This window comes from Giraffa tippelskirchi, chromosome 6, assembly GCF_054371585.1.
Source record: "Giraffa tippelskirchi isolate mGirTip1 chromosome 6, T2T-mGirTip1v1.2.pri, whole genome shotgun sequence".
NCBI classification, from domain to species: domain Eukaryota; kingdom Metazoa; phylum Chordata; class Mammalia; order Artiodactyla; family Giraffidae; genus Giraffa; species Giraffa tippelskirchi.
This window is the reverse complement of record NC_137280.1, coordinates 131,554,072-131,580,727: the sequence shown is the minus strand read 5'-3', so window position 1 is coordinate 131,580,727 and position 26,656 is coordinate 131,554,072. Positions and strand designations below refer to the sequence as shown.

The 26,656-nt window shown below is 39.8% G+C and overlaps 2 protein-coding genes across 8 annotated transcripts in view; both read left to right on the top strand.

Annotated features, from left to right (window-relative positions):
• Positions 1–12,496, top strand: part of JAKMIP2 (janus kinase and microtubule interacting protein 2) — a 207,336-nt gene extending 194,840 nt beyond the window's left edge. Inside the window, exons 23-25 of the transcript XR_014055484.1 lie at positions 831–1,050; positions 10,455–10,635; positions 12,222–12,496. The gene's annotated coding sequence lies outside the window, so the exon portion shown is untranslated. The remainder of the gene's footprint in view (positions 1–830; positions 1,051–10,454; positions 10,636–12,221) is intronic.
• DPYSL3 (dihydropyrimidinase like 3) overlaps positions 1–26,656 on the top strand; it is a 222,413-nt gene that overhangs the window by 15,449 nt on the left and 180,308 nt on the right. For 2 of the 7 annotated variants that reach the window (XM_081495648.1, XM_081495643.1), the window contains 2 exons: positions 831–1,050; positions 10,455–10,635. The gene's annotated coding sequence lies outside the window, so the exon portion shown is untranslated. Of the gene's footprint in view, positions 1–830; positions 1,051–7,064; positions 7,309–10,454; positions 10,636–26,656 lie in introns of those variants that run through there. The other 5 variants (XM_081495646.1, XM_081495650.1, XM_081495647.1 and 2 more) reach the window with 5 other exon arrangements.

Below are 26,656 nucleotides of genomic sequence, written 5' to 3'. Positions count from 1 at the left end.
GCAGAATCTCACTAAATTATCTTAATTCTATTGTTTATATATTAGGTGGCAGAGGGAGTTCTTTTTCCATTTTCTTTACTGAAGTAGAGTTGATTTACATTATGTTTCAGGCATATAAGAGACTTAATACTTCATAGATTATAGTCCATTTAAAGTTATTGGGAAATATTTACTATATTCCCTGTGCTGTACGTTACATCCTTGTGTCTTATTTATTTTATACCTAGTAGTTTGTACCTCTAATCCTCTTCCTCTGTGTTGCCCCGCCCCCATCTCTTTCCCCACTTGCAACCACTAACCTGTTCTCTGTGAGACTGTTTCCGTTTTGTTATATTCATTGTTTTATTTTTTAGAAGAGTATCACTTCTCATTTGGACGGTTAAGGAGGGCTCTATGAGCATGGAAATAGGTAAACTGGGCCATTTTTTGGGAAGTTATTTTATTGTTGTTGCTGGAGCTTTGTTGGTTGGTTTTGTTATTTCTTCCTTTTGTTATCTTATTTTTTGAACAATGATTCTGGCCCATAAATCAAACACTCTTCAGAAAACAGGCAAAAAGACAAACACATTCCCTACTCGCTTCCCTTATCCTCCTGCTGTTCTCTATTCCCCTGTATTCTACTCTCTGCCCACAGGAGGGAAGCATTTGTCTAAAAGTCCAGGAAAAAAGTGTCAGCGCAAAGAAAATCTGAAGTTGATTTTATGGGGGCATTTTAACCCTTGGTCGTGTGTTTCTCTTCCACATGTCCATATGAAAGCAATAATCTAAATATAAATACTGTATTGTCCGCTCTTCTGACATGGTTTTTTACTATATTGGTTTTTTTTCAGTCTCTTTACTTCAGAGAAGCTGAGTTGTTGTCTTTCCCTGAGGCAGCAAATTCATTTGCAAACACAAAGGCTCAGGGAAATTTGCGCCCTATTACACAGTCTCCAAATATTCCAGACTTGCTAAGACTCCAGACGAAAAGGGTCAAGGCGGTTCATCAGATTCCCTTCCTAATTCTCAACTTCCAAAGCAAGTTCTTCCCAGAGCACAGACAAAAGGAAGGTATGTTATTGTGTCTAGAGTTGCTCTATGTGAATGCGCTTGAATTATTTTAAATAACAGTGTTATATTTAAATGTCTTTGCTAAAACATGTCTCCTAAAGGACTTTTTAAAGAAAAAATAGGGACTTATCCTTCAAAAACATTTACCACCCAAGAAGCACAAGAATGGAAAAAAGCACTAATTTCTGATTGTTTGTACAAAACATTGGCTAGATAAGCTTTTGTTCCTTTGGTCTGCCATTCTTAACTATATATGGCATTTTATACGTCACTCTGTAATTGACAAAAGATCCTGCTTAGTGCTGGCGTCTCCCGAGTTCTGCCGGGGCCGCTGTTGGAAAGGACAGTTCGAAACAAGCCAGGTACTTCCATTTTATTTACCGAGGGAAGTAAAGCGGAATCCCAGTTATGTCGGTCTTTCCTCTTTCTGGCCTACTTTTCTTTCTACTCTATTATGAGAGATAATATGTGTTTAGAAGACAATGGGCTTCCCTAATGGCTCAGTGGGTAAAGAATCTGCCTGCAATCCAGGAGACATAGGAGATACAGGTTCGCTCTCTGAGTTGAGAAGATCCCCTGGAGGAGGAAATGGCTACCCACTCCAGTATTCTTGCCTGGAGAATTCCATGGACAGAGGAGCCTGGCGAGTTAAAGTCCATGGGGTCACAGAGTCAGACATGACTGAGCGACTAAGCATACACGCCTGTGTTTAGAAGGCAGTCTGAGTCCCAGTCCTAGCTCTGCCAGTCAGTATGTGTCACTGAGTTACTGAAACATTTGAAGCCTTCCTTTCTGTTTTGTAAAATGGGATAAATGAAATAATTTCTCTTGTTAGGCTGTTGTGAGAACTAAATGATATATATAGCAGGATTAGTACCAAAAGTTTTAATGTGTGGCTTGAGATAAAAGGACTGGATCAACAGCAGGCTTCATACGTGACATTTTAACTATTTGTAATGTTTTCAGTTCATTTATAAGTATAAAAGGACATAGTTCAAAAGGTCAATATAAGACCATAAACTGTGAAAGAGCAATATATGCATCTTACCCTCAGACATCCCTGGCTTCAAGATCTTTCCTGACTCCTGGCACTCTCTAACAAAGCCAAGCAAAATGTATTATGCCAGAGCATTGCAATATTATTTGGGTAAGAAGGCATTCAGCTAGAGGACTATGCCAAAATCTTCTTCCTCAGTCTAGGGTTAATAGGCTGCAGAGGAGAAGCAAAGACCGGTCAAGGCAAATCCTGGGTTTTACTAGAAAACCTGTGCAATAACCCTTGCAGTACACCCTAATCACCACAGTGGGTCGCTATAAGGAACCGCTGTGTTCTGGGTTACCTCTGACTCGGACTACTGACAATGAAGTTTTCTTTTTTATTATTATTATTAATTTATTTATTTTAGTTGGAGGCTAATTACTTTACAATATTGTAGTGGTTTTTGCCATACATTGACATGAATCAGCCATGGGTTTACATGTGTTCCCCATCCTGAACCCCCCTCCCACCTCTCTCCCCATCCCATCCCTCTGGGTCATCCCAGTGCCCCAGCCCTGAGCATTTGTCTCATTCATCGAACCTGGAATGGTGTTCTGTTTCACATATGATAATATACATGTTTCAGGGCTATTCTCCCAGAACGTCCCACCCTCACCTTCTCCCTCAGAGTCCATAAGACTGTTCTATGCATCTGTGTCTCTTATTCTGTCTCGCATATAGGGTTATCGTTACCATCTTTCTAAATTCCATATATATGCATTAGTATACTGTATTGGTGTTTTTCTTTCTGGCTTACTTCACTCTGTATAATGGGCTCCAGTTTCATCCATCTCAATAGAACTGATTCAAATGTATTCTTTTTAATGGCTGAGTAATATTCCATTGTATATATGTACCACAGCTTCCTTATCCATTCGTCTGCTGATGGACATCTAGGTTGCTTCCATGTCCTGGCTATTGTAAACAGTGCTGCGATGAACATTGGAGTACACGCGTCTCTTTCAATTCTGGTTTCCTCAGTGTGTATGCCCAGCAATGGGATTGCTGGGTCATATGGCAGTTCTATTCCCAGTTTTTTAAGGAATCTCCACACTGTTCTCCATAGCGGCTGTACTAGTTTGCAGTCCCACCAACAGTGTAAGAGGGTTCCCTTTTCTCCACACCATCTCCAGCATTTATTGTTTGTAGAATTTTTGATAGCAGCCATTCTGACTGGCGTGAAATGGTACCTAATTGTGGTTTTGATTTACATTTCTCTGATAATGAGTGATGTTATCTGAAGATTTCTGATTATAGTTTCGATTTCCGTGCTTGTGATGGGTCTGTTAAGCTCTTCTGTTTCTTCATGGTTCAGTTTTGGAAAGTTATACTTTTCTAAGAATTTATCCATTTCCTCCAAGTTGTCCATTTTATTGGCATATAGCTGTTGGTAGTAGTCTCTTATGATCCTTTGTATTTCTGTGTAGTCTGTTGTGATCTCTCCATTTTCATTTCTAATTTTGTTGATTTGATTTTTCTCCCTTTGTTTCTTGATGAGTCTGGCTATTGGCTTGTCAATTTTATTTATCTTCTCAAAAAACCAGCTTTTAGCTTTGTTGATTTTTGCTATGGTCTCTTTTGTTTCTTTTGCATTTATTTCTGCCCTAATTTTTAAGATTTCTTTCCTTCTACTAACCCTGGGCTTCTTCAGTTCTTCCTTCTCTAGTTGCTTTAGGTGTAGAGTTAGGTTATTTATTTGACTTTTTTCTTGTTTCTTGAGGTAAGCCTGTATTGCTATGAACCTTCCCCTTAGCACTGCTTTTACAGTGTCCCATAGGTTTTGGGTTGTTGTATTTTCATTTTCATTCGTTTCTATGCATATTTTGATTTCTTTTTTGATTTCTTCTGTGATTTGTTGGTTATTCAGAAGCGTGTTGTTTAGCCTCCATATGTTGGAATTTTTAATAGTTTTTTTCCTGTAATCGAGATCTAATCTTACTGCATTGTGGTCAGAGAAGATGATTAGAATTATTTCAATTTTTTTGAATTTACCAAAGCTAGATTTATGGCCCAGAATGTGATCTATCCTGGAGAAGGTTCCATGTGCATTTGAGAAAAAGGTGAAATTGATTGTTTTGGGGTGAAGTGTCCTGTAAATATCAATTAAATCTAGCTGGTGTATTGCATCATTTAAAATTTATGTTTCCGTGTTAATTCTCTGTTTAGTTGATCTTTCCATAGGTGTGAGTGGGGTATCAAAGGCTCCCACTATTATTGTGTTATTGTTTATTTCATACTTGTTAGCATTTGCCTTACAAATTGTGGTGCTCCTATGTTGGGTACATATATATTTATAACTGTTGTATCTTCTTGGATTGATCCTTTGATCATTATGTAGTGTCCTTCTTTGTCTCTTCTCACAGCCTTTATTTTAAAGTCTATTTTATCTGAAATGAGTATTGTGACTCCTGCTTTCTCTTGGTCTCCGTTTGTGTGAAATATTTTTTTCCAGCCCTTCACTTTCAGTCTGTATGTGTCCCTTGTTTGGAGATGGGTCTCTTGTAGACAGCATATATAGGGGTCTTGCTTTTGTATCCATTCAGCCAGTCTTTGTCTTTTGGTTGGGGCATTCAACCCATTTACTTTTAAGGTAATTATTGATAAGTATGATCCCATTGTCATTTACTTTATTGTTTTGGGTTCGAGATTATACACCCTTTCTGTGTTTCCTCTCTAGAGAAGATCCTTTAGCATTTGTTGGAGAGCTGGTTTGGTGGTGCTGAATTCTCTGAGCTTTTGCTTGTTTGTAAAGCTTTTGATTTCTCCTTCATATTTGAATGAGATTCTTGCTGGGTATAGTAATCTGGGCTGTAGGTTTTTCTCTTTTATCACTTTAAGTATGTCCTGCCATTCCCTTCTGGCCTGAAGAGTTTCTATTGAAAGATCAGCTGTTATCCTTATGGGAATCCCCTTGTGTGTTATTTGTTGTTTTTCCCTTGCTGCTTTTAATATTTGTTCTTTGTGTTTGATCTTTGTTAATTTGATTAATATGTCTTGGGGTGTTTTGCCTTGGGTTTATTCCGTTGGGGACTCTCTGGGTTTCTTGGACTTATGTGACTATTTCCTTCCCCATTTTAGGGAAATTTTCAACTATTATCTCCTCGAGTATTTTTTCATGGCCTTTCCTTTTGTCTTCTTCTTCTGGGACTCCTATGATTCGAATGTTGGGGCATTTCATATTATCCCAGAGGTCCCTGAGGTTTTCCTCATTTCTTTTGATTCTGTTTTCTTTTTTCCTCTCTGCTTCATTTATTTCCACCATTCTATCTTCAACCTCACTTATCCTATCTTCTGCCTCCATTATTCTACTGTTAGTTCCCTCCAGAGTGTTTTTGATCTCATTTATTGCATTATTCATTATATATTAACTCTTTTTTATTTCTTCTAGGTCCTTGTTAATCATTTCTTGCATCTTCTCAATCCTTGTCTCCAGGTTATTTATCTGTAACTCCATTTTGTTTTCAAGATTTTGGATCATCTTTATTATTATTCTAAATTCTTTTTCAGGTAGATTCCCTATCTCCTCCTCTTTGGTTTGGTTTTGTGGGCATTTATCATGTTCCTTTACCTGCTGAGTATTTCTCTGCCTTTTCATCTTGTTTAGATTGCTGTGTTTGGGGTGGCCTTTCTGTATTCTGGTAGTTTGTGGTTCCTCTTTATTGTGGAGGTTCCTCCCTGTGGGTGGGGTTGGACAATTGGCTTGTCAAGGTTTCCTGGTTAGGGAAGCTTGTGTCGGTATTCTGGTGGGTGGAGCTGGATTTCTTCTCTCTGGAGTGCAATGGAGTGTCCAGTAGTGAGTTTTGAGATGTCTATGGGTTTGCTGTGACTTTGGGCAGCCTGTTTATTGATGCTTGGGGCTATGTTCCTGCGTTGCTGGAGAATTTGCGTGGTATGTCTTGCTCTGGAACTTATTGGCTCTTGGGTGGAGCTTGGTTTCAGTGTAGGTATGGAGACTTTTGGATGATCTCTTATTAATTAATGTTCCCTGGAGTAAGGAGTTCTCTGGTGTTCTCAGGTTATGGGCTTAAACCTCCTGCCTCTTGTTTTCAGTCTTATTCTTGCAGTAGCCTCAGGACTTCTCCATCCATATAGCACTGATAATAAAACTTCTAGGTTAATGGTGAAAAGATTCTCCACAGTGAGGGATACCCAAAGAGGTTCACCGAGTTACATGGAGAAGAGAAGATGGAGGAAGGAGATAGAGGTGAGCAGGAGGAGAAAGGGGAGAATTAAGAGGAGAGAGAGAGATCTGGGCAGTACTCTGTTTCCTAAGTGTTCTCCTCTGCCCAGAACACCCACAGAGATTCACAGAATTGGGTTGAGAAGAGAAGGAGGGTGGGGGAGAGATAGAGGTGCCCTGGGGGAGAAGAAAGAGAGTCAAAAGGGGGAGAGAGTAATCAAGCCAGTAATCACACTCCTGAGTAAAAATGGGTACTGAAGATTGGATTCTTAAATGTACAAAATTGATATTAAATACTATAAAACAAAGATTAAAAATCTAGAGTAGAGGTTAGACTCTTAAAAGATACAATATTTTTAAAAAATCACAAAAAGTATAAGAAATATATATGAAGTTTACTTTAAAAATAGGGTCTTTGTTTTTTTGCAAGGTAATAGTGGGTTATACAAATGAAATTTGAAAATGAAAATTAAAGGAGTAATAGAGGACTTAAAAAAAGAAAAAAATTAAAAAAAAATGATAATAGTAAAAATATATCTAGGACTTTCTCTGGAGCTGTTGTGGGCAGTGTGGGGTCAGTTCAGTTTCAGATAGTTCCTTGTTCCTGCTTACACTTTTCAAGATCTATAGGCCCCTTCCAATGTAGTCTGTGTTAACTACAGGGATTTTTAATCTGTTGGCCTGTCACTTCCAAAGCCGTTCCCTCGGTTTATTTGGCTTCTGTTTGCAGGTCTCTTCAGTGTCTAATTTCCGCCCTGCCACAAGGGGGCGGAGGTGATCTCTTTAGGTTTGCTTGTTCAGTCGTGCTGTGGGGAGGGAGGAACACTGCAAACCAGTATCACTGGCGTATGTGTGGAGAACTCGCAGTGTCTCGGCCACACTGGGTTTGCCCCCGCTCACGGTGTGTGTGCTTTCCCAGTCTGCCCTGCTCAGGCTTCAGGTTACTCTTCCGGGGAGTGGGCCCTGAGATGCGTGCACTTCACAGGTCTAAGCCGCTCAGGTTCAGGTTCTCAGGTACTCCACAAAGGCGCAGACTCAGGTGGGCCCGTGGTTTGTGCTGTTCCCTGGTTGGAAAAGCTCAGGCAGCCAGGTGTTTGGCGACCACACTCCCTTCAGGTGCAGTGCGACTTTTCACCTCCCAGGTCCCAGCCTCGGTTTCTGGGCGCGCCCGGCTCTGGTGTGCTTTGTGTTAGTTCTGGGGAGCTGGTCTCTGGCTGAGACCCTCCCGGCGGCTGTCGACCCTCCGAGATCTCAGGCAGTCTTTGCTTAGAAACTGGAAGCCTGTTCGCAGTGTGGTAGGGGGTGCCCTCTCTGGGGCCGAGTTTGCCCCTTTCCGGCTCTGGGTGGCCCCGCCTGCCCGCTGTGTCCGGCGGGGGATGGGGCGGTCCGCAGCCGGCTAACTCTTCTCTGGTATCGCTCAGTCCTTTGTTCTGTGAGCGGGCCGGCAGTGCCTTAGGTTTGGGCTTTTCACGGGTTAGTTTTCTCTGTCTGGCTGTCCCACAGTTTAGGTTACTATCTCACGTTAGCTCCCTCAGATTGCCCTCAGGGCATCCCGGCTGGGTCCTTACCCTAAGCAGTGCCGCCCGCTCCTCTCCGTTCAGCCCCCACTTACTGGTGGCGGATGCGAGTGTCTGGGGTACTTCTCTCCTGGGAGTTGCCTTTAGGCACGTAATCTGTGAATTTTATTTATTTTTCCTCCCGGTTATGTTGCCCTCCGAGATTCGAAAACTTCCCCCAAACCCGCCGGTGAGAGGAAACCCTCTCACCATTTGGAAACTTCTCCTCTTTTACGACTCCCTCCTCGGGACAGGTCTCCCTCCCTGGGACAGGTCTCCGTCCCTAACTCTTTTGTCTCTCTTTTTATCTTTTATATTTTGTCCTACTTCTTTTTGAAGACAATGGGCTGCTTTTTGGGTATCTGATGTCCTCTGCCAGCATTCAGAAGTTGTTTTGTGAAGTTTGCTCAGCGTTCAAATGTTCTTTCCATGAATTTGTGGGGGAGAAAGTGATCTCCCCGTCCTATTCTTCCGCCATCTTAGGACTGCCCCTGACAAGTTTTCATTTGAGCATTAACTATTTAATTTTTCACCACAATGAAAGTCATTTTTTAAGGCCCAGAAGAAACAAACATTTACTCTTTCATTTGTTTATTCATTCCTTTATTTCTTCATTTTTCAACAAATATTTATTGAACAGTTACCATGTCTCGCTCATGCCTGTGTAGGAGAATTGTGTGTGAGTGACTTGCCTTTGGCAGAACTAATAAAGAGCAGAGCCAAACTGTGGGTCAGATCATCCAGCTCCAAGTTTAGTCAACTTTCCCCTTAAAATATGTATAATTAATTCATGTAATTAATGCATTCTATAATGTATTACATAACCCTGTGTATTATGATACATAATTATATTAAAATAATTATCAATATAGCTAACCTGTAATTAATTATATATATATGTGAATAACAACACCAAAATCACTGCAGATGGTGATTGCAGCCATGAAATTAAAAGACGCTTACTCCTTGGAAGGAAAGTTATGACCAACTTAGACAGCATATTAAAAAGCAGAGGCATTACTTTGTCAACAAAGGTCCGACTAGTCAAGGCTATGGTTTTTCCAGTGGTCATGTATGGATGTGAGAGTTGGACTATAAAGAAAGCTGAGCGCTGAAGAATTGATGCATTTGAACTGTGGTGTTGGAGAAGACTCTTGAGAGTCCCTTGGACTGCAAGGAAATCCAACCAGTCCATCCTAAAGGAAATCAGTCCTGGGTGTTCATTGGAAGGACTGATGTTGAAGCTGAAACTCCAATACTTTGGCCATCTGATGTGAAGAGGTGACTCATTTGAAAAGACCCTGATGCTGGGAAAGATTGAGGGTAGGAGGAGAAGGGGATGACAGAGGATGAGATGGTTGGATGGCATCATTGACTCAATGGACATGGTTTTGAGTAGACTCCAGCAGTTGGTGATGGACAGGGAGGCCAGGCATGCTGTGGTTCATGGGGTCGCAAAGAGTCAGATATGACTGAGCAACTGAACTGAACTGAATGAGCTCCTACCAAGTGTCTGAATTTTTTAATACATTTTTTCATAGGTTATATGGACTCCAGAGTGGTCTTTGGAATCCCAGTTCTATTCCCCATTGTCTCTATGACCTTAACAAAGTACATGAATATCTCTGAGGCTCAATTTTCCCATCCATAAAATTGAAATGATACAACCTGCCTGGCAGGGTTTTGGTAAGGATTAAATTTAAATAAAGTAAAATGTAACTGTATAAAAATAGACACAAAATGCATGATACAGGATAGGGGCCCAGTTCTTATGGTTTGTGCTTTTAACAAGTTTGTATTTACTACTGAGTGAACCAACACATAAAAGTTTGCTAACTTGCCAAAGTTTATTCGGCTAGTAAGTCGTCAAGCTAGGATTTAAACTCAGATCTCACTTGAAAGTATGTGGTCTTTTTACTGTTCTGTGTTGCCAATGTGCTCTTTGTCTCTAGTTAGTGGAAACTTGAGGGGAGAGAACATTTAATACTTCCCCACAGTGCCTGCATTAGACTATACATGCTAACAGTCCACACAAGTCTAAGTGAGCAACGTATTTAGACAAGGGGAGAAGACAGAATGGCAAAGGTTCGTTTTTGATTCTACTCTTTTTCTGTCTACAAGTAAATATACTAAGGGTACCAGGAAACATAGCACACTTGTTGACTAATGATGAAAGGATATGGCCCTTCATCATATACGTAAAAGCTTCTGAAGCCACTGTGATCTGCAAAGAATTGTTTTGCCTTTTGACCCATTTTCAAGTGGAAAACAAAGTTCTCTACCCAGTTCCCATCATTTGCCTCAGGAGAAAGAATTACTGACCTCCCATCACCTATAGAGAAAAAGATGGGACCGGGGGAGTCAAGACAGTGGTGACCCCAAGTGTGGGTGACTCCACACTGCCTGCTGGGTGAGAATGGGCAGGGCACTCCAGACCCCACTGCTTTTTCTATCTCCACTACCCCTTCTACTGCTTGTCTCTTTCACTCCCCTAAATGCTCTCTTGGAGTTAAAAAATAAATACATATTCCAGAAAGCCCGTGGGCAAAATGAAAGTGAGTTACCGAGAATGGTCATAATTAAGGTATTAGAATCCATTAACAGAAAATTCTTTTTTGTTTTTTTTAAGACTATCTGGCTGCCTAGACAACAGCCCTGAGGACAAAAGCATCGTCAGTGACAAGGAGAAGTCCTGCTGGGAATTAAGATTTTACCGAGACCCAGTTGAGGAGACCCAGTTGAGGAGACATATGTGGGGAACTTGGATCATCTGAGACAAGCTGTCAATGCCAGGCAAGCGGTGATATGTGGTAAGCAGGCTCAGGGAGGAGAGAGTGAGCCTTGGTTTACACTCTTTGCAGATGTTTCTGAGGCAAATGCTTCCACCATGGCTGATTTCAAGCTACCAATGATGAAATGCCTGAATATTTAACAGTTGGCCTTCAAGGGTGGTACGAGCCAGCTCAAGCACATCCTGACCAGTCATTTTGGAAGGATGAGGTCACTTCCTGTCAATTTGTTACCATATTAGTGATGATGTGCCTTTTCAAAGTAGGTACGTGGTCATCCTTATGAAATGCAGTGTGCTCTGTACCCCAACTCCACCCCTATAATAGCAGTGCTCACTGAAGACTAAATAGAATTAAGATGGGGAGTCACCACAAATCAGTGCATGTCAACACTGGTGAAATTGGAATCGGTTGTGTAGTTTGTATCATACCAAAGTCAGTTTCCTGGCTTTGCTGTTATACTACAGTTGTAAGTTTTTACCATAGGGAGAAGTTACATGGGGTTCCTATTTTCTCAACTTTGTGTTTATAATTATTTTATTTTAAACTATTTTTATTTATTTATTGGCTATGCTAGATTTTACTTGCAGCACATGGAATCTTCAATCTTCATTGCAGCATGCTGGATCTTTAGCTGGGGTTACAAACTCTTAGTTGCAGCATGTAGGATCTAGTTTCATGACCAGGGATCACACCCAAGCCCCCTGCATTGGAAGCATGGAATCTTAGTCACTGGGCCACCAGGGAAGTCTCTATAATTATTTTAAAATAAAAAGTTTGGGGGAAATCCTCAAAAATTTAGGAAAATATATAGGTGAGAGTAAAATTTCCCCCAAAATTATACCACACAGAATTATCATATCATTAGGTGACCATCATCTTAGACATTTTTCTTCGTAAATATTCAGGTGGAAGGATAAGGGTTGAGGCTATTTTTAGGAAAATAGAGTCCTTTGTGTGTGTCATTCACTTAGTCGTGTCCGACTCTTTGCAACCCCAAAATACCTACTTCAGTATTTTTGCCTGGAGAATTCCATGGACAGAGGAACCTGGCAGACTACAGCAGGTAGCCATTCCCTTCTCCAGGGAATCTTCCCAACCCAGGGATCAAACCCATGTCTCCTATGTCTCCTGCATTGCAGACAGATTCTTTACCATCTGAGCCACCAGGGAAGTCCAATAGAGTCCTATAATAGATCCTATTTTTAAATACATTTGAATAATTTAATTGTATTTGAATGTAGCAAAAGAACCTGATGTTAAACTGTAAGGATTAGTGAATTTCAAATACATTTGCTGTGACTATGCACATATGCATGACACACACACATACACACACAATGGAGTATCAGATTTCTTAAATGGCTAGGCCAAAGCCTGTGGGACCATTTCTTTGGCCCTAAAATTAAGGCCCTTAAAATTATGAGTTCATCTATTTCCTGTTCCCGAAGATCATGCAACTAAGAAAGAAAGCATTGAGAGAGCCGGCCCACTAAGATTTTAGAACAGAATATAAAAACACTGGCATTAACCTTTCAAAACATCTTAAAGCCTTGAACCACAGCTGTGCATTCTGAGTTTGACTCCCTGCTTTGTTTCACACCTAGAGCTTGTGACCTTCAGTTCAATCGCTCAGTCGTGTCTGACTCCTTGCGACCCCATGGACTGCAGCATGCCAGGCTTCCCTGTCCCTCACCAACTCCTGGAGTTTGCTCAAACTCATGACCATCGAGTTGGTGATGCCATCCACAGTGATGTGACCTTACTGTCTCTTTATATCTCTTAAGAGTAGTACAGTATAAATGAAAAATAACAACAAAAAAATGATATTTTGTTAGAGTTCACTGGTTGTGAACTTCAATAAATAATACAGATCATCTCATATATAGCAAACTTCACAGTTTTAAAGCTCTGCACCCTTTTTACCTCCTTCAAATATCATAGCAGCTTTGTACAATAGTCCGGGCTGATATTTTACTCCCATTTTACAAGTAGTGACAGCAAAGCTCACAGAAGGTGAGCAGCTTGCCTAAGGTCATAGGGAGTAGGTGGAAGGACCACAGTGTTTCAGAGATTCCTGGACTTTCTCCCTTTCTATCATATGGTAATAGAAGCTTAGTATTACTTTAGGACCCTTAAAACCCCCAAATAGTAAATGTGATTTAATACAGCTTGTAATACACACAGGAAATTAAGGCATACAAGAAAACTGAAATATTCACTACTCCCTCAAAGAAAAATATGTCAAACCTATGAAGAGGTGAGTAGGATTTTTTTTTTCAATCATATTAGCGGATTATCTCATCTTACATAGCAGAATTCAAGGGAATACAACACAGGACAGATAAGGTTTTATTTTGGATAGAGAAAATAATAATGGATAATGTTTTAACATACCATGGCAGTGCTATGTATTATTTGTATTACCTAATGCTCAAACAATCCATTGAGGTAGACAAAATTTTCATTCTGGTTTTGCAAAAGAAAAAACTGAGGATGGAAGAGATCAAACAGGTAGGAAGCAACAAAAGATCTGGGATTGGATCCCCTGTTTATCTAATGCAAAACCCTGCATTTTTAGCCAGAGTGAGGCCATATTATGCTCTGGAGAATAGAGGGAGGCCAGACAACAAACAAAAACCAAGACTAATTAAAGATACAACTGAAAAAAATTATGTTATCTTTGAGATTGTCATGTATTCTTGGCCCATTTCTCCTATTCACTTCTCCCCATAGTTATCCAAAGAAGCCACTGGATATTTCCTCTCCAGATCTAAAGTTACTCTCTAAAAAGTGCCTGGATCTCATTTAACATAAAGGACAAGTGACTCTTCACAGTTTTAAAAGTCCTTGCTCCTGAAGCTTTAGATCAAGCTTGAGTTAACCCTTTGGAAGCTTAAATTGCTTAATTTTTAGGAACTAGAGTTTGGGGATAGGAAAAAAAAAAAAACAACAACACAGTTCTAAAATATATGGCATGCAGTCAGTTGATTTGATAAGAATGCCAAGACAGAATTCCCTGGCACTCCAGTGGTTAGGACTTTGCACTTTCACTGCCAAGGGACTGGGTTCAGTACCTGGTCTAAGGGAATTAAGATCCCTCAATCAGCACAGCCAAAAAGAAAGAAAGAAAGAATGCCAAGACAATTAAACAGAGGGGAAATAGCCTTTTTAAAAAATGGTGCAGGGACAGCTGGATATCTACATGTAATAGAATGAATTTGGGTTCCTATCTCCACCATATACAAAAATCAACTCAAAATCTTTCATAATCTTAAGTGTAAGAGCTGAAAGTGTCAACTCTTAAAAGAAAGATGTAAATCTTCATGTTCTTGGATTAGGCAATATTTTCTTAGATACGATACCAAAACATAAGCAACAAAAGAAAAGTGAAACTGGGCATGATCAGAATTAAAAACCGTGCTTCAAAAAACAGTCTGAAGTGGAAAGATGATCCACAGAGATGATCCACAGAATAAGCGAAAACTCAGAAAATCATGTATCTGATAAAGGACATGTATCTAAAATATATGAGCATATCTTCAAACCCAGTAGTAAACAGCATATAGCCAATTAACAAGTGACCAAAGTTCAAAATCACTCACTAAAGGAGCTATGTTGTTTGTGTTAAGTCACTAAGTTGTGTCCAGCTCTTTTTTGACCGCATGGACTGTAGCCTGCCAAGCTCTTCCATCCATGGGATTTCCCAGGCAAGAATACTGGAGCAGGTTGCCATTTCCTTTTCCAGGGGATCCTCCTGACCCAAGGAGATATGTAAATGGCCAATGAAGCTATGAAAAGATGCTCACCATCATTAGAAACCAAGGAAATGCAAATCACAATGAGATACCAAGTAGAATGACACTCATCAAAAAGAAAGATAATAATAACTTTAGGTAAGGATGTGAGAGAAACTGGAACCGTTATAAACTGCTAGTGAGAACATAAAATAGTACAGCCATTTTGGAAAACGGTTTGCAGTTCCTCAAATGGTTAAACATACAGTTACCATGTGACCTAGTGATTCTACCCTTAGGTGTATACCCAAGAGAATTTATAACATATCCACACAAAAACCTGCACACAAATATTCTTAGTAGCATTGTTAATAATATCCCCAGGGTGGAAAATCCTAAATACCTATCAACTGATAAATGGATAAACAAAACATAGTATAACCATACATTGGAGCATTATTTGGCAATAATGAAGTGATAATGCATGCTACAACTTGGATGGAGCTTGAAAACACTGTGCTAAGTGAAAGGTGCAAGTCACAAAGGACCATGTATTATATTATATTATAATTATAATACATTAGATTATTCCATTTATATAAAAAATCCAAAATAGATAAATCTATTGAGGTGGTAAATAAATTAGTGTCCTAGGACTGGGAAGAGGTGGAAAGTCTGAAGTTAATGGCTGAGGAATAAGGAGTCTCTCTTGAGGTTAATAAAAATATTCTAAAATATCCAGTACTGTACTGGATATAGTACTCTGTGAGTAAACTAAGAGCCACTGAATTGTACACTTTAAAAGTGTGAATTACATGGTATGTGAATTATATTCCAATAAGGGTGTTTAAATATAGCAATGTAACTGTAGGAATACAAATCAAGACTATGATGTCACTGCTAACCTATTGGAATTGATAGAATAAAAAATAGTGACAATACCAAATACTGGCAAGGATGTAGAGAAACTGCATCTCTCAGCTCTTGCTGGTAGAAATGTAAAGTAGTATAGTCAATCTGAAAAATAATTTGGTGCTTTCTTAAAACTATACATGCACTTACCATACAACCTAGCAACAATGCTTCTGAGTGTTAACCCCAGAGCAATGAAAACTTATATCCAAGTGAATCCCATACATGATTGTTCATAGCAATTCTGTTTTTAATTTCAAAAAACTGAAATAATCAAAATATCCTTTCAAAAGGACAATTTACTTAAAAAGATTATGGTACAACCATACCATAGACTATTACTCAGCATAAAAAGTAATGGACTATTGATACATGCAACTTGGGTGGATCTCAAGGGCATTGCACTGAATGAAAAGAGCCAATCTCATGAGGTTACCTATGTGATTCTGTTTATACAACATTCTCAAAATGTCAAAATTACAGAGGTAGAGAACAGATTACTGGGTTCCCAGGGGTTAGAAATGGTGGAGGGAAGGGAATGGATGTGGCTATAAAGGGATAGCGTGGGAAAAATCTTTGTGGTGATAGGTTCTGTATCTTGAGTCAGGGAGTGGTTATAAATGTAACAAAATGACATAGAATTATGCATACCATGTACCAATATTAGTTTCCTGGTTTTGATATCACATTATCATTAGGTAAGATATAATCATTGGAGAAAATTAGATGAAGTGTACACAGAAACCTCCCTATACTACCTTTGAAATGTCCTCAGTTCAGTTCAGTCGCTCAGTCATTTCCGACTCTTTGCGACCCCATGGACTGCAGCACGTCAGACCTCCCTGTCCATCACCAACTCCCAGAGCTTACTCAAACTCATGTCCATTGAGTCGGTGATGCCATCCAACCATCTCCTTCTCTGTCATCCCCTTTTCCTCCCACCTCCAATCCTTCCCAGCATTAGGGTCTTTTCAGATGAGTCAGTTCTTTACATCAGGTGGCCAAAGTATTGGAGTTTCAGCTTCAGCATCAGTCCTTCCAGTGAATATGCAGGACTGATTTCCTTTAGGATAGATAGGTTGGATCTCCTTGCAGTCCAAGGGACTCTCAAGAGTCTTCTCCAACACCACAGTTCAAAAGCATCAATTCTTCAGCACTCAGCTTTTTTATAGTCCAACTCTCACATCCATACATGACTACTGGAAAACCAAAACTTTGACTAGATGGACCTTTGTTGGCAAAGTAATGTCTGTGATTTTTAATATGCTGTCTAGGTTGGTCATAATTTTTCTTCCAAAGAGCAAATGTCTTTTAATTTCATGGCTGCAGTCACCATCTACAGTGATTTTAGAGCCCCCCAAAATAAAGTCACTGTTTCCATTGTTTCCCCATCTATTTGCCATGAAGTGATGGGACTGGATGCCATGATCTTAGTTTTCTGAATGTTGAGTTTTAAGCCAACTTTTTCACTCTCCTCTTTCACTTTCATCAAGAGGCTCTTTAGTTCTTCTTCACTTTCTGCCATAAGTGTGGTGTCATCTGCATATCTGAAGTTATTGATATTTCTCCAGACAATCTTGATTCCAGCTTGTGCTTCATCCAGCCCAGCATTCCTCATGATGTACTCTGCATATAAGTTAAATAAGCAGGGTAACAATATACAGCCTTGACATACTCCTTTCCCAATTTGGAACCAGTCTGTTGTTCCATGTCCAGTTTTAACTGTTTCTTCTTGACCTGCATACAGTCCTGTAGATCTGTAATTATTTCAAAATAAGTTAAATACATGTATGTATGTTTCTATCTACCTATCACAATATACAAAAATACATTGCCGTAAGTATGTATATATTTATCTATTACAATGCAGTTGGCAGACACTCAGTAACTATTAACTAAGCTATTTCTTGAGGAGATATGTATAAATGTACAGGAAATGGAAGAAAATTTATTAAAATTCAGCACAGTGTTTCTCACTACTCTCAGACAATGCCCAAGATAAAAAACAGGAGAAATGAGTCATCCTCTGGAGAACTTATAATACCTTATGTTCCTTGTCAACATTGAAAATGTGTGCAAATAAATGATCAACATGCCACATTCCCTAAATTTTGCCAGCTTCTAAATATACATTATAATAGTAAAGCTGTCTAAGTCATGGCTCTGTTCCCCAAATCTGGAGGAAATGCTATGCTTATAAGAACTATGACTTCATTTCCTTCCAGAGCAAGTTCCCCGCTTTTAGGTTCTTGGGCATGTGAAATTCCCTCATCTTTCACTCCATGTGGCAGCTGGTTTCCAGGCTTGGAGTAAATTCAAATGTTGTGGTTCAGAACATACCAGCAGCTGCCAGAATGATCCTAATTTTTTAGTTCCTCAGCCATTGTGAGAAAGGCTTGTTGGCCAAGGTAATCAAAGACTGACTCCGCTTCTCAACACAAACCAGACAGCCAGGGTGGAGGGCTTCCCCTTGGGAGCCAGGCTCAGCTTCTCATCCATACAAACTTCTTTCACAAGGTCTTAGCTGCATGAACCTCATCTCTCACTGGTCACGTCCCTCCCCAGCAGGAGTGGAACAAAGCTCTGTGAACTTGGTGGCCACACATAAACATGTGCTCCATCTCTTAGGCTGCCAGGGCCCACCAGGCCAGAATGGACCCAACAAGGATGCCATCACTACACAGGAAGCCATCTCCAATTATCCTTTTATCTCTAATTACAATCCCTCAAGCCTTCTACCCAACTCTCAAACTTCCTGTTATACTTCATGTTGTTATATATGTTTTCTCATGTACTACAAAGTCTCATACCACTCACATCACAGTTCAATTATATTCTATTGTTAACATTATTACTGACAGTCTCCATTTCAAAAACCTTATTATATTCTAGGACTTTATATACACTATTTAATTTAGTTATGACAACAACCATCCATGGTAGACAATTATTTTCTCAATTTTCTGAACAAACTTAAAACAACATCAGCAACAGTTGAGGTCTGCATATTTCCAAAGTCTTTGCTTATAATGTTGCCACCATAGGTCTCCTTGTGATATGGAAGAACCTGTCCTTCCATGGTCCATGCTATGAAGCTCAGAATATGAGACAATTGACCCTGAATGCTGTTGGTGACTTGATCAGTGGCTCTCATACAGCACGTAGGCTTCTGAACCCATTTCCTCATTCATGAAAATTTAAGATGAAAATAATGCCTGCCTCACTAGACTGTTGTGTGAATGAAAATGAGATAATAGTGTTTGAGTGATAGTGCATTCTAAACTACTCAGAATGATACCTGACAAAATATGGACCCCTGTGACTGTCTCTCAGGTGAGTTAAGGAATGAGCCTATAGTAATTAGCATGAATAGGGGAAAAAAGAGACGCAAAGTGCCAATGACTAACAGGACTCAAAGTCATATTTGCTTTGTGACACTAGTCAGACACATTTCGATAAGGAACCCCATGGCTCTCCCTCAATTCTGTTGTCTGTTGCTGTCTGTGGACAGTTAGTGCTAATCAGGCTGTACCAAGCCCTCAGGAGCAATTTACTTTTGTTCCATAAGCACCAATGACATCTCTAAGGCAGCTGTTCAAAAGCACTGTTTTTTTTAAGTGAAGTATATAATGATTTATAATGTTGTATTAGTTTCTGGTGTACAGCAAAAAAAAAAAAAATGATTCAGATATCTAGATATAGATATTCTTTTTCTTATTCTTTTCTATTATGATTATTACAGCATATTTAATATAGTTCCCTGTTCTATATATGTAGTAGGACCTTGTTGTTTATTCATTCTATTTAAAATCGTTTTCATCTACTAATCCCCAAATCCAACCCATCTCTCTCCCCACCCACCTTGGCAACCACTAGTCGGTTTTCTATGTCTGTGAGGAGTCTGATTTGTGGATAAGTTCACTTGTGTCATATTTTAGACTCCATATATAAGTGATTTGTCTTTCTCTTTCTGATTTATTTCACTTAGTATAATAATCTCTAGGTACATCTATGTTGCTATAAATGGCATTATTTGATTGTTTTTTACGGCTGAGTAGTATTTCATTATATGTGTACCACATCTTTTTTATCCATTCATCTGTCAATGGACATTTAGGTTGTTTTCATGTCTTGGCTATTGTGAATAGTGCTGCTATGAACATACAAGTTCATGTATCTTTTAGAATTACAGTTTTGCCCAGGAGTGGGATTGTTGGATCATATGACAACTCTATTTTTAGTTTTTTGAGGAACTTCCATACTGTTTTCCATAGTGTCTACACCAACTTACATTCCCATCAACAGTGTAGGAGGGTTCTCTTTTCCCTACATCCTCTCCAGCATTTTTTTATTTGTAGACTTTTTATCACTGGACATTCTGACCAGTATGAGGTGGTACCTCACTGTAATTCTGATTTACATTTCTTTCATGCTAGTGGTACAGAACCCACCTACCAATGCAGGAGGCATAAGAGATGGAGGTTTGATTCCTGGGTGGGGAAGATCCCTTGGAGGAGGTCATGGCAACCCATTCCAGTATTCTTGCCTGGAGAATCCCATGGACAGAGGAGCCTGGTGGGCTACAGTCCATATGGTCACAAAGAGTCAGACATGACTGAAGCAATTCAGCATGCAGCAATGATTAGCAATGTTGAGCATCTCTTTTATGCCTGTTGGCCTGCTCTATGTCTTCTTTGGAGAAACATCTACTTAGATGTTCTGCCCATTTTTTGATTCGGTTGTTTTTTTGTTGTTGAGTTATATGAGTTGTTTGTATATTTTGGAAATTAAGCTCTTGTCGATTGCATCATTTGCAAGTATTTTCTCCCAGTCCGTAGGTTCTCTTTTTGTTTTGTTTATGGTTTCCTTTGCTATGCAAAAACTTATGTTTTGATTAGGTCCCATTTGTTTATTTTTGCTTTTATTTCTATTGCCTTAGGAAATGACCTAAGAAAACATTGGTACAGTTTATGTCAGAGAATGTTTTGCCTATATTCTCTTCTAGGAGTTTCATGGTGTCTTGTCTTATATTTAAGTCTTTAAGCCATTTGAGCTTATTTTTGTGTATGGCAAAATGGTGTGTTCTAACTTCATTGATTTATATGTGGCTATCCAGCTTTTACAGTACCTCTTGCTGAAGAGACTGTCCTTTATCGTATAGTCTTCCCTTCTTTGTTGAAGATTTATTGACTCTAAGTGTGTAGGCTTATTTCTGGGCTTTCTATTCTGTTCAGTTGATCTATATATCTGTTTTTGTGCCAGTATCGTACTATTTTGATTACTGCAGCTTGAAGTATTGTCTGAAGTCTGGGAGGGTTATACCTCCAGTTTTGTTCTTTTTCCTCAGGGTTGCTTTGGCAATTCTGGTCACTTATGCTTCCATATAAACTTTATGATTCTTTGTTCTAGTTCTGTGGACAGTGTCATGGGTACTTTGATAATGACTGCATCAAATCTGTGGAGAAGGCAATGGCACCCCACTCTAGTACTCTTGCCTGGAAAATCCCATGGGCGGAGGAGCCTGGTAGGCTGCAGTCCATGGGGTCGCTACAAGTTGGACACAACTGAGCGACTTCACTTTCACTTTTCCCTTTCATGCATTGGAGAAGGAAATGGCAGCCCACTCCAGTGTTCTTGCCTGGAGAATCCCAGGGACGAGGGAGCCTGGTGGACCCCGTCTGTGGGGTTGCACAGAGTCAGACACGACTGACATGACTTAGCAGCAGCAGCAGCAAATCTGTAGACTGCTTTGGGTAGTATGGCAATTTTAACAATATTAATTCTTCCAGTCCAAGAGCATGGGATATCTTTCTGTTTATTTGCATCACCTTCAGTTTCCTTTATGAATATTTAATAGTTCTCAGCATATAAGTCTTTCACCTCTTTGGTCAAATTTATTCCTTAGTATTTTTTATGTGATTTTAAAACTTATTTTAAAATTATTGTTTGAACTTTCCTTTTCTGATATTTCATTGTTAACGTAAAGAAATAAAACAGATTTCTGTATGTTAACCTTGTATCCTGCTACCTTGCTGAATTTATCAGCTCTGATAGTTTTTTAATTAAAATGTTTATTATGTATTTAGTTGGCTGCACCAGGTCTTAGTTGCAGTACGTGAATCTTTGATCTTCATCGCATCATACAGGATCTTTAGTTGCAGTATTCTCTTAGTTCTCACATGTGGAAATCTAGTTACCTGACCAGAGATCAAACCCAGGCCCCCTGCTTTGGGAGCATGGAGTCTTAACCACTGAACCACCAGGGAAGTCTCTCAAGTAATTTTTGTGTGGAGTCTCTAGAGTTTTCTATATATAGTATCATGTCATCTGCTGCTGCTGCTGCTAAGTTGCTTCAGTCGTGTCCGACTCTGTGCGACCCCATAGACGGCAGCCCATCAGGCTCCGCTGTCCCTGGGATTTTCCAGGCAAGAGTACTGGAGTGGGGTGCCATTGCCTTCTCCGCATGTCATCTGCATATACTGACAATTTTAATTCTTCTCTTCCAAATTAGACACCTTTTATTTCTTTTACTTGTGTGATTGCTGTAGCTAGGACTTTTAATATTATGTTGAATGAAAGTGGTAAGGATGGGCATCCTTGTCTTATTACAGATTTTAGTGGGAAGGCTTTCAGCTTTTTCCCATTGACAAAAACACTGTGTTTCAGAAGGACTCACCCAAAAATGTTGTATCTGAAGATCTGTCTTTCTCTCCACTGCTAGGCACAGGGATAACTTCATACAATAGCACAATTCATTTGTACACTGACCCATAGGTGACAGTTGTAACTAGTGTTTCTATATCGTCAGCTCACCAATTCTGGAACTTTGAGATTTTACCTACTAGTGAAATAGTCGGGGGAGGGAGGGTGAACAGGGGACTGGAGAAACCTCAAATAGGTATTTTGTAAAATAAAGAAAATTTTAAACCAAAAGTATAGAAAGAATTTATCTCCATTTAAAAAAATAATATACAAAACTTGAATAGCACTCACCACAGTGATCTTTTTTTCTTATTCTACTGTATACTCATGAAAATATTGTTGTTGAACCAACCTCAATATATGGAGAGGTTTTTAGGAATGACTTCAGTATATTATTAAAAATATACTTCATAAACATCCAGAAGCACTGTTATTATTTTCAGTTTACATAAGAAGAAACTAAAGAACACTTAGGGTAAAGAGATTTTCCAAAGACACAGTGTATTAGACTGAGTGGGTGGACTCAGAACCAAAAAGCTCAGAATTAGGATGTTCTCATGATGTAGTGCCAACAACCTATGAAATGCTAAGTAATTCACAAAATCTTAGTCACAGCAAATTTTAGGCTAGAGTTATATAGATGTAAATACATAAAAGAAAACTGAAATTTTCATCAGTTATATTTAGTTTCTATACTACCCCAAAAAACAAATCATACATCTAGATAATCTAAAAATATGGTTACCAATTCATTATAAAATAATATTAATCTCTATATTGCATACATATATGCAAATTGAGAGAACATAGCTTCATCATGCTTTCTGTATGTCTTCCTCCCCTGCCTCTCATCTTTTCCAGCATCTAACACATACTCCCCTACATTCTCAGTGCTACCTAATGCCTTGATCTTTCATATACTCTGCATACTACAGTAGGAAAGTGTTGGGGTAAGTAAAGTAAGTAAAGTTTTTATAAGTTTGTATATGATTTTAGAAACAATTTGATAATTAAAACATCTTGGAAACTCAGCTAATTAAGAGCTACTCAAACTTTGCTACCAGGTCCCAACATCATGATAAGGTGTTTCCTCCTGAGATAAGATTGCCTGGTTCAACCTGCTAAGACTTCTCAGCTCAAGTCTTCAGATTTACTGCCCTTTAGAGCCACTATTTTATTTTGCTTTTCATTTTGATGTATATTTTTTTGATTTGACTTTTGCCAGTTTAGTAAAGAGCAAAATACTTAGGTTTTTAAATTACGCAGCCTTCCTACCATAGACCTTATCATATTGTTCCCTAAAATTGCACAATTTAGTTCTCAATGCACTCAGCCTGTCTTGGCACTCTTTCTCTAACCCAGCATGCAAGCCTGTGGTTTATCTCCTAAATTATCAAATTTATAGTAAAATGCATATAAATTCTCATCACAGTTTGTAGAGCCTTGGCTTTCTGACATATAACAATCCATTTTTAAATTTGCTCAAAAATCTATTTAGAAGATATACACTTTACTTAATATCTAAAATAATACTTCAGCTTGATCAATTGCTGCTTCAGTTGGAAAAACATAGGAAAGGAATAGGTTCAAAAGTCAGTAGGCGGGTTTCAAAATTTTTTTAACTTTTTATTTTATATTGAAGTTTAGCTGATTATGGGCTTCCCTGGTGGCTCAGTGGTAAAGAATTTGCCTGCCAATGCAGGAAATATGGATTCAATCCCTCAGTCAAGGCTACTGCTGCTGCTGCTAAGTCACTTCAGTTGTGTCCGACTCTGTGCAACCCCATAGACGGCAGCCCACCAGGCTCCCCCGTCCCTGGGATTCTCCAGGCAAGAATACTGGAGTGGGTTGCCATTTCCTTCTCCAAGGCATGAAAGGGAAAAGTGAAAGTGAAGTCGTTCAGTCGTGTCCGACTCAGCGACCCCATGGACTGCAGCCTACCAGGCTCCTCCGTCCATGGGATTTTCCAGGCAAGAGTACTGGAGTGGAGTGCCATTGCCTTCTCCCCTGGAAAAAGAAATGGCAACCCACTTTAGTATTCTTGCCTGGGAAATCCCATGGACAGAGGAGCCTGGAGGGCTATAGTTCATGGGGTTGCAAAAGAGTCAGAGAGGACTGAGTGACTAAACAACAACAATAACCAATTAAAAATGCTGTGATAGTTTCAGGTTGACAGCAAAGGGACTCAGCCATATGTATACATTCTCCCCCAAACTCCCCTCCCTTCCAGGCTGTCACGTAAGAGTAAGCAGACTTCCCTGTGCTATACAGTAGGACCTTGTTGGTTATCCATTTTAAATGTAGTAGTGTGTACATGTCCACCCCAAACTCCCTAACTCTCCCTTCGCCTCATTCTCCCCCTCTAAGAGCCACTATTTTTGAGCAATGCCTAGTGTCACTATCATTGTTGCAAAGAACATTTTTTGATGGACTAGACACTCTGCATGCAAACACTTGAGCTGACAGCACACATCTGAGTGAGACAGCTTAACGCCAGTTCCACTCTTGGGAATAATCTGGAGAGCTTCCAAACCCAGTCCCATGGGCCTCCACTCTCCAAGGTGTGGTTATGTGCACCCTTCTGCTCCCTCAGTCCCAACAACAGCAGCAGCAGTAGAGACAGCAATGCTTCAAAGTCAGATTAATTTGGCCAATGCTGAATTGTTATTTTCATAAAGGCCTGGTCAGAGACTGTATCCTAACGTTCATTATGAATTTTCAAATACACTGATATTTTTCAAATATATTTAACCAAAGTACCCATTTTTATAGGATTCAAGGAGGTAACATTAAAAAAAAAATTCCTGGACTATTATTTATGGGAAATGTGGTGTGGGAAAAAAGTTCAAGCATCAATATGTTAAACTAGTGTAGTTTACTTGAAACTTTTCAGATTTGTAAAATATTTCACTAACTGTATACCCTAGAGTGAAAAGATAAATTGCAGATGCTTTTATTCTCCAAATGTCATGACTCCCTGGACTTGGGCCTGAAACATTCTATAATTTTTCTCCTTTCCAGGACCCAAGGCCACCTCCCTCCATAAATCTATCCTCAGCTATAATTATAAAAGTGAGAGTTTAAGAAAAGCACAAAATGTTCCAATAACCATGCTGCATGCAGTATTTCACTTAATTCTCTGGTTAATGCTGTGAAATACCTGTAATAATTGTTCCCATTTACATATGAGGGAGCTAAGCCTCGCTAGGTGAAAGCATTTTCGAGATCACTTTTATAATCATTGGAACGGAGGCATACTCTCTGCAGAGCCAGCATCTTTCAACACCTTTCTGCGCTGTGTATGTCCTAGTGCCTAAATCGATTCTTGGTACCTTGTAAAAAACCTACACATGACTCTTTCCACTTCTGCGGCTCCTAGTGCCTTAACAGCATATTTAAGTGCCTTAAGTAAAAAAGTGCTGTTTTATCAAAAGGATCAAGACATCTGCAGAGGGGCAGAGGGGACTGACTGGCTATCCCTTCTCAGACAAAGGCTGTGTCCATCTTAGTTCTTTTGTGAGCTTCTCCACACTTGAGGAGCCTCAGGGAGCACAAAAGACTTGGGAAAAGCAAAGAGCAGGCCAGCTGACTGATAAAAAGCCTTCTCTGTGTCCTGTCTTCCTACTTGGACCCCAGTGAATACCATTTGTTTAAATAATGATGAGAACACAATAGAAACGATGAGGTTGCCAAGAGCCCATCCATTCAGCCTCTATTTTGGCTAAGGGAAAAACAAAAGAAAAAGAAAGAAGAAAACCTCATGTGGTTATGACATGGTTCATTGGGCTCAGAGTTCTCCAAACTGAAGTTTGAACTGGAATCCCAGGATCCATCAGTTCTAAGGAATAAAGAAGTTGGCATATGAACAGGACCTGCCTCCTCCCTCAAAACGAAAGTTGGAGGAGACAGCTGGTGACTACTTAGGAATGACTGTCAGAGCAGCAGACCTCAGTGATACTCCCTTCCTGTCACTGCCCCAGTTGGGGGTGGGCTGGGTAATAGGGGAAGGGTTTTGGATGGCAGAACAGGGGTAAGATACTGACCTATGGTGTCTCTGGATAGAGGTTGGAGGCCTAGCTCTTTCTTGCTCAGGTTATGTGCTCTCTCTCTCTCTCTTTTTTCTTTTTGGTTGTGCTGGGTCTTTGTAGCTGCACGTGGGCTTTCTCTAGTTGCGGCGAGCTAGGGTGGGGGCTTCTCATTGTGGTGGCTGCTCTTGCTGTGGAGGACAGGCTCTAGGCGTGCAGGCTTCAGTAGTTGCAGCACGTCGGCTCAGTAGTTGCGGCTCACAGGCTATACAGCATGGGCTCAGCAGTTGTGGTGCACTGACTTAGTTGCTCCGCGGGATGTGGGACCTTCCCAGACCAGGGATCAAACCTAAGTCCCCTGCACTGGCGGGTGGATTCCCCTGCACTGGCGGGTGGATTCCCATCCACTGCACCACTAGGGAAGTAGATTATGTGCTCTTGATCAGCTTAATAGTACTTCTCTAAGACTTCATTTCCATCACTGGAAGAAGTGGAGAAAAAATAGCCAACAAGTTTTATGAAAATTCAGTAATTTAGTATACCTAGAGTGGAAATGGAAAAATTTTGCTCCTCATTGAAAGCAGAATGCCCACCATTGAAACTATGCATGAGGCATTAATCTCTTCCCATTTCTCCTTTCACCCAAGAGTCCTAAACTCTCCTCCC